Source organism: Emydura macquarii, unplaced genomic scaffold (genome assembly GCF_026122565.2).
Source record: "Emydura macquarii macquarii isolate MOO-44397 ecotype Brisbane River unplaced genomic scaffold, CSIRO-AGI_Emac_v2 contig_1876, whole genome shotgun sequence".
NCBI classification, from domain to species: Eukaryota; Metazoa; Chordata; order Testudines; family Chelidae; genus Emydura; species Emydura macquarii.
The window spans coordinates 20,965,924-20,977,953 of record NW_027132013.1 but is presented as its reverse complement, the minus strand read 5'-3'; the positions used below and the strand labels follow the sequence as shown (position 1 = coordinate 20,977,953).

General features: G+C 44.3%; 1 protein-coding gene across 4 annotated transcripts in view; it reads right to left on the bottom strand.

Moving 5' to 3' along the window:
- PTGR2 (prostaglandin reductase 2) overlaps window positions 1–11,722 on the bottom strand; it is a 36,193-nt gene extending 24,471 nt beyond the window's left edge. Inside the window, exon 1 of one of the 4 annotated variants that reach the window (XM_067557883.1) lies at window positions 11,653–11,722. The gene's annotated coding sequence lies outside the window, so the exon portion shown is untranslated. The remainder of the gene's footprint in view (window positions 1–11,652) is intronic. The other 3 variants (XM_067557885.1, XM_067557882.1, XM_067557884.1) reach the window with 3 other exon arrangements.
- Between the last annotated feature and the right edge of the window lie 308 nt (window positions 11,723–12,030).

Genomic DNA, 12,030 nt, shown 5'->3' with positions numbered 1-12,030 from the left:
ATTCCAGTGTTTTAAGTGAGTGTTGAAGTTATTTAAACATATTCTTACCACCTCAGTATCAATGCATTTTTTTAAATCACTGATTAACAAACAAAAAGATTAAAATATAGCAAAACAGCACATTCACAGTAGTGCACAGAAACAGAGAGAGAAGCATCTAAGGGGCAACATTTTAGATTATTTGGGGGACAGGAATGTTGTTAATATCCGAGTTCAGTTTACTGATCTGTGGTTGATAAACTTGTACAGCAATGCCATTTGAAGACCTTCCCTGATTCAGTGAGTGGGTGGTGAGAAAGAAATGGAGAAGCTGGTGACTGAAGTGTCACTGTATGGCAGCTGTCACAGTAAAAGATAATTATGGAGATGGACATTTATTTCTCAGTACAACTGCACTTATTCCAGGCCGCAAGCCAATAAACCTTACACAAGTTAAAAATGTTGGACACATTAATGTTGCAATGTAATGTGAAGCACCAATATCTTCCAATATTAGAAAGCAATAGAGACTTGGTAAGAAAAAAATAGGGTTGCACCTTTTAGCACCATTGGATTATGGGAGTCTTTTGGAGGACTGAAAGGGAAAATATTTTTCTTTAAAAAGAAAAGAAAAAAAAAAAGGGTAGTATTTACCCCTTGAATACATACGTCATGTCAATGTAAATGCTATTTCTAAGGAAAAATGTATTGGTTCAGTTCTTTGAGATAAGATGCAACACACTTTAACACATTAGGCTTTGCAAATAATAATGGACTGAGTTTCTATTAGGTGTTTTAATTGGGATAATTTATATTCTGAATCTGATAAAAGAACTATGGCAAGGTTAAAAATCCATGACTGAATGCCAGGATCATTTGATCATGCTACAGCGGCAGCAGCAGCATTAGAGAGTGTAACAACATCTCCAGAGTCATCTCAACTATGTTCTCTGTCCTAGTTTTGCTTTTCCCCATGTCTCTTCCTACTTTTGCAAACAGGCATACAACAACCCTTTAAAAACATGTTATCTGGATTTTAAAGGACTAAAATACATTAGTAAAGACGACAAAGTTGTGGGTTTTATTTTGGGAAAAAAATCAATGCTTTTTTGTTTTCATTTGCTATAGGTGGGCTGGTAGCGCCGCTTATTATTAAGGTTTCCTGACACTATCCATTATAAGATGCTGCTTTCAGTTGCTTATAATTTTGCCAAACTTTAACCACTAGGGTTGAAATGTTATATGCCAGGTGTCTGCCTCAAGCTGAATTTTTCTGGAAAACTTCAGACATAAAGGTTCATCTGTTTCCAAGAACAAGACTGGAGAAAGCACATTGCCCATATTCGAAAGTTCTGGCAACTCTTCCTTTATGACTCTGCTAGCGTCTCCTGCTTTGGAGCAAGGAATTGAAACTTGGCAGGGGATGGGCTTTTATATCAGGTATATGCCCTGCTGTTCTTGGGAAAATCTATCCAATTTGGCCAAGTCATAAGCTTTTGAAAAATCACAGTATGCACATGCTCATTAGAGACTTGCTAGACTTTTATAGCTAAAGTCTCCAAAGATTCTGTCTGCGCTAAGCATGCTCCCTCCTGGAACTGGGCAGGACGTTCCCTGTAAATGCCATTCTGAGTTGCTGCATGCAGTGCCAAAGCTGGGCATCGGAACTGAGAATAGGTAGCCTGTTTCATCTGTGATCTTAAATCTTCTAGCTGCTGGGCTCAGGCAGCACAGAGGAGGAGGGTGCCTGATTTGAATGTAGATAGGACAAGAGCCAGATAGGGTTTGGAAGAATAGACTGGGACAAAGTGCCTCAGGGGAGACGCGCAGGGGACTGAACTGGGATAGGGAGTCTTGAGTGGGAGACTAGGACTCGCTAGATGAGGAGAATGGAATTGGGATGAACAGCCAGGGTGAGGAAGAAAAAGGGACAGGGACAGATTAGAGAGGACAGAGTGTAAGGGGTCAAGCTTTGGTGAAATGGGTAGAAGAGTCTGTGTGCACACTAGAGCACACACCCCAGCAGACCAGGAATGGAACCCACAATTCCTGAGTCTCACCATTCCTTTACTGTCAGCAAATATCTGTGACAACCCACTAACAAAGTGTGTGTCTCATCCTCGTAACATGATCAAGGAGACTACTAATACTGGTCTACTTAGAGGATGACAACTTACTATTGCTACCAGTTACCTCAAATGACAAATGTCTTTAGTGGATTTAAGGGTTCTCACCCTGCTGATAAACCATGCAGGTGTCAATATGATGCTACGTGTTGGAATTTCTATTTGTTCAGTTTGCTTTTTAAAAAACCTAGGAAACTGCACATAAAAACTATATTTAAAGAACATTATTAAGATTGCAAAGGCAAGCACTCAAAAATTAGGAAATGCCAGAATGAAGGTTGCCTGAGACACAGAGATTAAAGTCAAAACTATCCACTAATTTTGAGTGCCAAACTTCAGACAACTAGGAACTGTTTTTTTCCCCAGAATATTTAACATTATATACGTTCAAAGCAAGGCCCCAAATCTTCAGTTGCAGCTCAGTGCTTAGCACATCTTCAGATCAGACCCCAGGGTCTCAAATCACATAATAAAAAATTGAGGAACAACACAATTAGTGATCATAAGTGAAAAGTTTGGTTTAAGTGACATGGCCAGCAACACACAGGAACTCTTTGGCAGAGACAGGGATAAAATCTAATTCTCCAGGGCAACATTCAAGCACCTTAACCATGACCATTCTTTCTCATCCTGCAACCCCTTGCTTTATTCACGACACACCTTCCAACCCCACTAGTCACCTAGCCACCTCCAATGCATCATCCAAGTAGGCTGAAAGCCATTCAGCTAGTTCACCTCTGAATTGTGCCCGTGAACATTTACACGTCTGTTTCACATTCTGTGTCCTTGCTCTTGTGTCCCACCCCAACATCAAGTGGCAGCAGCTACTGTCACTGAAGAGGGCTGGGAGCCCCAGTGGCCCAGCCTGCACTCTATCCTAGTCCCTCAACCTTCCAGGGAGCTCAGCCAGTAGCTCTTCTATGGAGCTGTGAGCATGGGCATGTGATTGGTGTGGTTCACAGAGTCTCCTGACACTTGCCCCTTTTGCACCAAGAGGGAGACCCTGGCACACATCTATGTAGACAGCGTCAGGCTGCAGCCCCTCTTCCAGCTCCTCCAGAACTTCCTGATGAAGTTCCATGCCTACGGTAGCCACCTGAAAATGTCAAGGGCAGGGCAGGCTGCAAAAGGAGAGCAGATTCTCCCAGCACTGGTGGGTGACACTCAGGTCAGACTTCCCAACCAACCACAAACAGTGCTTCTGATTCCCCACACTGGCTATCAAGAAGCCAAAATAAAATATACACAGCCCTCTTTATTGTATTTCAGTCTCTGCCTCCCAATCAGCCACTAGGTCAAGTAAAGAGACCAGTTATTTAAAACTCTATGCTCTTTACCAAAAATATTTCTCCTGACCCCAAAGGGTCAGCCACAGTACCAGATCAATATAAATTTAGATCTTACCCAAAATACCACGCTGCCAGCCAATCCTTTAGTAAATAAAACTAAAGGTTTATTATAAAAAGAAAGAAACAAACTATAAGAGAAATGTTAAAGGATTAAATCAATCAAACAAATACAATTGATTTGAAAGTCCATATATATCAGGTTTCTAATAGAATTGTGGAGTTTGCAGGCTTGTATAGTCCCTCTGGTATACATCCAGTACCTGGATGGGTCTCATTCCTTTGTTTCACAGCTTCAGTCCATTTGTAGATGAGTTGAGCCAGAAGCAGGCTGGAGACTAAAGACAAAATGGATGTGATGCAGCTGCCTTTCATGTCCTTTGGCCTAGGCCATGCTGCTTGTGGAATTTTACAGGAATAAAATGGAGTCCAGAGTCACATGAGTAAGCCCTGGTGACTCATCAGGTATATCCCTGGCTTCTCCTCCTGGGCCCCTTGTACCTTTGAATTTCTTAATGGGACATTAAACTGGCTATTGCTGCAGCCATCCCGTCTGGGGTGTCGCCCAGACACAGCACAATTTGAAATACAGATATATCAAACATATCCATAATTTCCATTACACATATAACACATGAACATAAACATTATCATCTTACTTAGCACATTATAGCCTTTCTAACAGTACCTGACATGGCATATCTCACATGAATTATTATGATTTTGACATATTGATGTTAAATAATACAATAAATGCCCCCCCCTCCCACATCCAGCCAGCGTGACACTACTGACAACAGTATTCTTCATTCCACAACCCTTATTCATACCCAGTGCACAATCCAACCTGTGCACAAAATGAGGCAGGGGACAAATAGTATGTAATCATACAATTAAATACTGTAATTTGACACAAGGGAGCTGAACTGAAGTTGCACAGGTAACCTTCACTCTGGCATTTCCTCATTTTTGAGTGCTTAATTTTGCAATCTTAGTGATATACTTTTAACACAGTTTTTGTGTGTAATACAACATATTGAGAAACACTCACTAAATAATCAATCTCCAAAAATTATGTATGTATTTATTTTACAAATAATAAGCAGAAAATGGTTTGGTGTTTTCTGACTGAAATTAAGGCCTCGTCTACACAATTTTTAAGGCACAGTCTAATCCTACCAATCCTAACTCACCTGAGTAGCCCTAATGAAGTCAGTGGGACAATTTATGTGAATACAAGTTTGTGGGACTGGGCTACATATTAGTACCTATTCAAAGAACCAGTCAAACACAGTTCTTGCTGGAGAAGTCCTAGCACAGGCCTGGATCATCACCTCCTATGGAAAAACTCACAGAAGGGGCTCTGAAGAAGGAAATCTACTTGACAGGTCCTACAAGCAGGAGGGTGGGGCAGTTCTGTAGAGGTGACGGAGTACTTTCTGCACAGGACTGGAGAGATCCTCATGCAAAGGGTCCCCTCTTTGATCACCTAGTGGGGGGGTGGGGAGGGAGGAATGATCTAGGACTTATTTAGAACACTGTGGGCTGGACTAAGGCCCAGATCCACAATAGTACATATGCACATAAACTCCAGATTTAGGTGCCTAAGGTACATCTATACAGCCTGTGGCAGCAAGCCTCCAAGCCTGAGACAACAAACTTGATCTTGAGCTACCGTGCTAAACAGAACTGTGTAGATGTTGTGGCTCAGGCTGGAGGATCTGAAGCCTAGGGAAGGGGGTGGGCTTTCAGAGCCCGAGCTCAAGCCTGACCCACAAATTAAAAGCGCTATCTACACAGCTATTTTTAGCACCATAGTCTGTCAACCCAAGAGCCTTGGAGGCTCACTGCGGCGGACTACTGTTGGCTGTGTAGACATACTCTCCATTTTGGGTTTAGGCACCTAACTCCCAATTTTGGCTCCACTGTGATTCAAAAAACTCCCACCAAAACAGATAGGTGCCTAAATTCACTTGACACCTAAGTTTTCAAAGTAAAAGTTCCCTAGGCAGCTCAGCATGTACACTGCTGCCTCTCTCTCTGAGTTCAGACACCTCTCTCTTACCTGTGCCCCAGAGTGATTCATGATCTGGGGGTAGATAGGCATTCGGCTGCCTGAGTTGTTTGTAGGGCCTGATCTGGTAGGGATGCAGTAGCTTGATCTATGGATTGTGTATTAAATTATACTGATTACTTAAGAATTCCCAGTTATCACTCTGAGGTTTGACAGGTTCCCAAGATCAGGCCCAGTATTATTAAAATTACTGTTCAGCTGGCAGCCCCAATATACACCGTTGCAACATGCACTCTTTAGGAAACCCTTCTAAATTTGTAACGGTTTATTAATACATTTAACAAAGTCACAAACACTCTAGTCCAGCAAGGTAGACAGAGATAATACAGAATGTAGATCTGAACATTCATAGATTCACACCATCCCTTGCAGAACAACCTGAAATGTTAGCCATTATCTTCCTCATCACCATCACCTTCCTCATCAACACCAGTTGCCATCATCTTGGCACCTCCCATGAGCTACATTTCTCTCTCCTCCTCCACACAGGCTGGGATAACATTTTTATGTTATGCTGACGCCACTATGCCTAATGCACATGCAGTAGGGCTTTCTCCCCTCTTTGTTATTTGTATTTCCTCACCTTACTAATGTTAGGGGAGGCCTTCTCCTATAGGTTAGTATATTAATTATCTCAATTTATCATATATGTCAATTTATTGCCATAGCAATCTTGTGGTCAGACATCTGTAGATGTTCCTATCTTAAAATATCCAAAAGCTGATGTTGGCTCATATTCCTGTGGTTGCCTGATCTTATGTACAAACTTCCCCCTTAAACACTCTATTCTCAGTTTTCCAAAATTTAGGGGTGACCGTTGGACATTTATATGTGCTAAAGTTAATAGACTTAAAGCCTTCTTCTAACTGTGGAAGCCAATGTCTTATAGGATACAGGCCTATAAGTTCCTTGCATTACTGCTAAATAAAATAAATGCTAAAGCTAGCTATATTGGCTACAATGCTTACCTCTGTTCAAAATCCAGCCAGAGGGGGAGGTGGTGCCACCCACTTTATAACTTTTATTCTAATGGTTAGAGTAGTTTCCTGGGATGTGGGAAATCCAGGTTCAGTTTCACCCTTTCTGGCAGAGAGAGGGGAGAAAGGATTTACTGAACAATGGGATATTTTGATATGGGGCTCCCTTAGTCTCTCCTGCTGGAGCTGTTTCATTGTGGATAAGTTATGAAAGAGTGATTGGAGCAGGGTGATTGGACCCAGGGTCTCTCACGTCCTAGTTGGGGCCCTAACCACTGGATTACAGAATCATTCTCACACACTCTATCTGGCCAGCACATGAATATGAGACTGACTCTGCAGGGAGATCCCTTTGAAATCTCTTCTCCCCCTCTGGCAGAGAGGGGGAAATTGAACATGGTGTCTCCATATCCAAGGGGATTGCTCTAACTACTGGGCTAAAAGTTATAAAGTGGGCACCTCCTCTCTCCTCCATTTTGTATGGAGCTGGACAGGCACCTAACACCATTTAACTCTAGATGGCTAGCTCTAATTCATGGATCACTAGCAGAGCTAAGTGCCTGTCTCAGAGAGGGGTGGGGCTTAACACCTCCTCATCCCCATGGTTGGCATCTCCCATTGGCTGACTTAGGTGGCTCTCAGCCTAGCACGCTGATTTTGTGGATCACATTCTAAGGCCTTGTCTGCACTCGCACTTATACCAGCAAAATTTTTGTTGCTCAGAGATGGGAAAAAAATGCCTCCTTGAGTGACATAAGTTTTGCCAGCATAAGCGTTTGTGTGGATAGCGCTATGTGGCGGGAGATGCTCTCCTGCCACTCGTTTATTATGTTGGCAAAAGCTCTCCTGACATAACATGACTACACAAGCACTTATGTTGGCAAAATTTATGTCACTCAGCGGTGGAGGGTTCCACACACCTGAACGACAAAATTTTTGCCAGCTTAAGTGCTAGTGTAGACACTAGTCCCTTTGTGAATTCCACCCCCACTCTGAATTTATACCAGTGTAACAGAAACCAGCATGAGAGATTATCAGAACAGTCCCTTCTGACTTGAATGGCTGACAGTGGCCATGTTTGCAATCAAGGTGGAACCATCTTATTTACCTCTTTACAAAACAGTAGCTGTGGCCTCAGTCCTACAAAGGCTTAGAAGCAGAAAGCCACACGCTGTGGCACCTTTACACAAGCTCACAGCAGCATTTATTAAATATAAAGAGAAACCGTCAGTAGGGATCCCCTTCCCTGGTAACTCCAGCTAGGCCCATAGCTCAACATGCAACCGAGAGCGCAGGGGGCACCTAGCCACTCCATGACCTTGGCCTGTTCCACGATTGGTAACATGGACTCTGACCCCCTCCCACCCGAGGAAGGTTGACATCACTTTAAAGCACAACCATGGTTCTGCCACCTTTTCACATGCAGCGCAGCCAGGCCCACAGGGACTGTCCTTGCACTGTCATACCATTGCCCATCAGCGGTTTCTGACTGAAACACCGCCCCTGCTCCCCACGCCTGACCCCGAGCCCACAGCTGCTTTGCCTGATCCGGGACCTGCGGCGGGGGTGGCTCCCTGTCATGAGAGCACAGTCTATGGAACTGTGTGCATGCAGACAGGCACGGGCAGGCACTGGGGCCAGCACTGACTCCTCTCTCTCTCAAGCATGCCGACAGACTGTTGCTGGAACTTGTGAATGGGGTTGGTTAGGTACTGAAATGTTCCCCCACTGTCCACATGCGGTAACACTCGACGCGCACCAGTGCGGTGCCAAAAAACTATGTTCGGCAGAGTTTGTTACCCCTCTCCATTTCTTGCACAGAAGTTGCCCAATGTCAAAAACTGTGACCCATCTGACGATGGCTGAATTAGGGGAACCATTTATGATATTATTTAACATCAATATGTGAAAATTACAATAATTCATAGGGGATAAGGCATGTCAGGTACCATTAGAAAGGTTATAATTTGCTAAGTATGATGATATTGTTTATGTGCATGTGTCATATTTGTATTAGAAATTATGGATATGTTTGATGTATCTGTATTTCAACTTGTGCTGTGCTTCCAGACAGGACGGCAGCAGCAATAAGATGCTTAATAGCCCATTAAGGAAACTCACAGTACAATGGGCCCAGGGAAAAAAGCTGGTGCTACACCTGAAGAATCACCAGGACTCACTCATGTGATGCTGGTCTCCATCTTATTTCTGTAAATTTTCACAAGCAGCATGGCAAAGGCCAAAGGACATACAAGGGAGCTGCACCACATCCATATTGTCTTCAATCAATCTTCAGCCTTCACCTACCTCTGGATCAACTCATCTACAAGTAAAGCTGTGAAACAAAGGATTGAGACCCATTCAGGTACTGGATGTATACCAGAGGGACTATACAAACCTGCAGACTCCACAATTCTAGTGAAAATCTCATATATATGGACTTTCAAATAATTTGTATGTATGTGATTGCTTTAATCATTTAACATTTCTCTCATAACTAGTAGACTCTAAGGTCAGAAGGAACCAATATGATCATCTAGTCTGACCTCCTGCACAATGCAGGCCACTGAACCTCACCCACTAGTGAATCCCATCCTGGATTACAGCCTGTATTCAAGCCTGCTATGAACAAGCAGGGGTCACGCCCCCAACATTCCTGTTAGCCTGCTCCACAAGGGCTCAAGCATCTTCAGCAGCCTTCCTGGCGCATGAATCCATACAGGACATATGTAAAGCCACTACATGGTCTTCAATACATACATTTACATCCCACTATGCCATCACACAGCAGTGCTCCATCATCACGCCTCTGAAGGCACTGCTGGTAAGTCACCTAATTCAGAATAGACATAAGCAAGCACTCAAAGAAGAAAGAACAGTTACTTACCTCATAACTGTTGTTCTTCGATATGTGTTGCTCATGTCCATTCCACAACCCACCCTCCTTCCCCTCTGTTGGAGTTCCAGCAAGGAACTGGAAAGGAGGGTACTGGCAGCACCCTGTATATGGGCACATACGCACGCCACTGCGGAGGGCACTAGAGCCAGCCCTATAGATACCACTAGTGGAAAAATTTCCGGCACCATTGCATGTGGCACACACCCACCTAATTCAGAATGGACATGAGTAACACATCTTGAAGAACAGTTACGAAGTAACTAACTGTTGTTTTGCATCCTACCCAAAAGATGACGCTGGCAGCCAATCCTTTAGTACTCACCCAAAAGTAAAGGTTTATTACAAAAGGAAAGAAATAAGATGAGAGATCTTAAATGCTCAAAGCAATGATATGCATACAAATGACTTAATATATATATATCAGACTCTTAGCAGAATTGTGGAGTCTGCAGGCTTGTCCAGTTCCTCTGGAGTACAACCAGTACCTAGATGGGTCTCAGAGGTAGAAACTAGAAATGAAGACAAAAAGTAGATGGGACAGCTGTGTTTCTATATTATTTTTTACATGAAGCTTGCAATTCCTTTGTCTCAAACACAGCCACCCAGCACATGGCGTGGAAAAGCCTCAGAGAATCCTCCAGCCAAAGGCATGCATAATATTCTTATGCCCTGATCACGCATCAGGTGTAGCCCCTGGGTTCTTTCACTGGATTAGTTGTACAGTTTAGTTCCCTGGATGAGCTGCCAAGCAGGTTAAGTGCTGCTTACAACCTGTCTGGGGATGTCACACACAAACACAGCACAAGTTTTAAATACAAGCATTCCATTCATATTTACAACCCAAAATACAAAGCTGATAGATAAGCATGTTTAGATTTATCTATCTTCGCAAATCATGACTTTACAATAGATACCTTGCATGGCATATTTTATACAATATTTATTGCAATTCAGGAAGATTGGTATCAGTAATATTAGAAATGGTCATTCATATTCCACAGAGTGTCACAATACTTCCCTTCTGGAATATTTGAGAATCAAGTTCTACACACAAGCAACAATATGTGAAAAAGCTCTAAGGGCTGGAGTGAGAGGCAAAATAACAGTTGCAAAAGGCAATTCCCATTGGTGGAACAACGGCAAAAGAAGGTTTGACACCAGGACAGGAAATCAGTCAGTTTGGAACATGATCCAACAAAAGAAATTTGCACTATAAAAGTAAGTTGGAAAAGATAGAATTAAAAATATCACAGTAAGAACCATAGGAAGTACAATATTAGAAACACAGATATCCTTGCTAAAAATAATACCACCTATTTACTTATAAATATTTAGGGTGAGTATTTGCTATTAAAGTAAGAAATGTACAGCATAATGACATACATCCACACAATGAAAACAAAGGTAAATGATGAAGCAGTAAGAGTAATAAGTAATAAAAAGAAGTTCCTAAAAGGAACACAACTGTACTTTGACTAGATTAGAAGGAAGGAGAGCAATTCAGGGAATCACAGCAGATAAGACAAACTTGTGAGCTGTCATGAGACTTTATGTAGACATATAAACTGATAAGGGATGCTTTTAAATCCTCCAAATGTGTGACACAGTTTTTGAAGGAGTGAATGTAAAATCTTTCACGGAATCAAGTCCCCTGTCGCACCCCAGCATGTAATATCAGACAGGCAGGAGCTGCTGTTTTTAGGCATTGGGATACCTGTGCCTTTAAGACATCCCCTCTCCCCCCAGCCCTGGTAAGCCGGAGTTGAGAGTCTCCTTGAGACACAGACTCCTGGGAAACAAGAGTCCCTCAGTCCCCGTCCCCTCCCCCCACTATTTCTGAAAGCTGGGCAGGTGGCTCATCCCAGTGGGGTCACTGCTGCCCCCTCTGCCCCTCCCTGTGCTGGGGTTTGCCCCTCTGCCACGGGTTGGCAGCGCCTCACCCCTGGCTCCTACCCCGCTCCTCAGCCCTTCTCCTGCCCTCGCCTCCAGCTGCTTAACCTCCCCCTCCCCCAGGGCCAGTCAAATTCCACCCCCTGCTCGGACCCTGCCCATCCAACGTGCCCCCTTCGCAGCCCCTCTAAAGAGCAGGCAACAGAGTCCGACTCCAAGCCAGGGCAGGGCAGGGCAGAGCAGGACAGGGCCGCGGCTGCAGCAGACGTTACTGGGCCTGCCCAGTCCACGCAACGTCACGAGCTCCGCCAGGTCTCAGTTTCTGACCCTACGCCGGCGGCCTCAGGGTGCCGACACTCACCGCGTCCGAAGCTCGAGCGCGAGAGAGCAGCGGCGGCAGCTCGAGCTTATTAAATCAAAGACTCTACGTCAGAGCGCTCCGCTCCGACTCTTTCCGCGCGCATGCGCCTACCTCTTAAACGACCCGCGCGGTGCCGGTGGGGGGGGGGGGCAGGGTACTTAAAAGGCCGCGGGGGGGGCTGCCTCTACCGTAGGATGCGCGCGGACGGGCAAAGTTTGAAGGACTGGGGGGGCTCTGTTGCTATGGCGACGGGGTTTACGTGGCTGCTGAACTGGTGTGGGTGTACAAGGCCCCGGGGCCTGTTCGGTGATGCGGGCGCAGGGCGAGAAGCCGCTGGCAGCGGGAAGGAGCCCAAGCGCTAAGGAGCGAGGCGGGTCC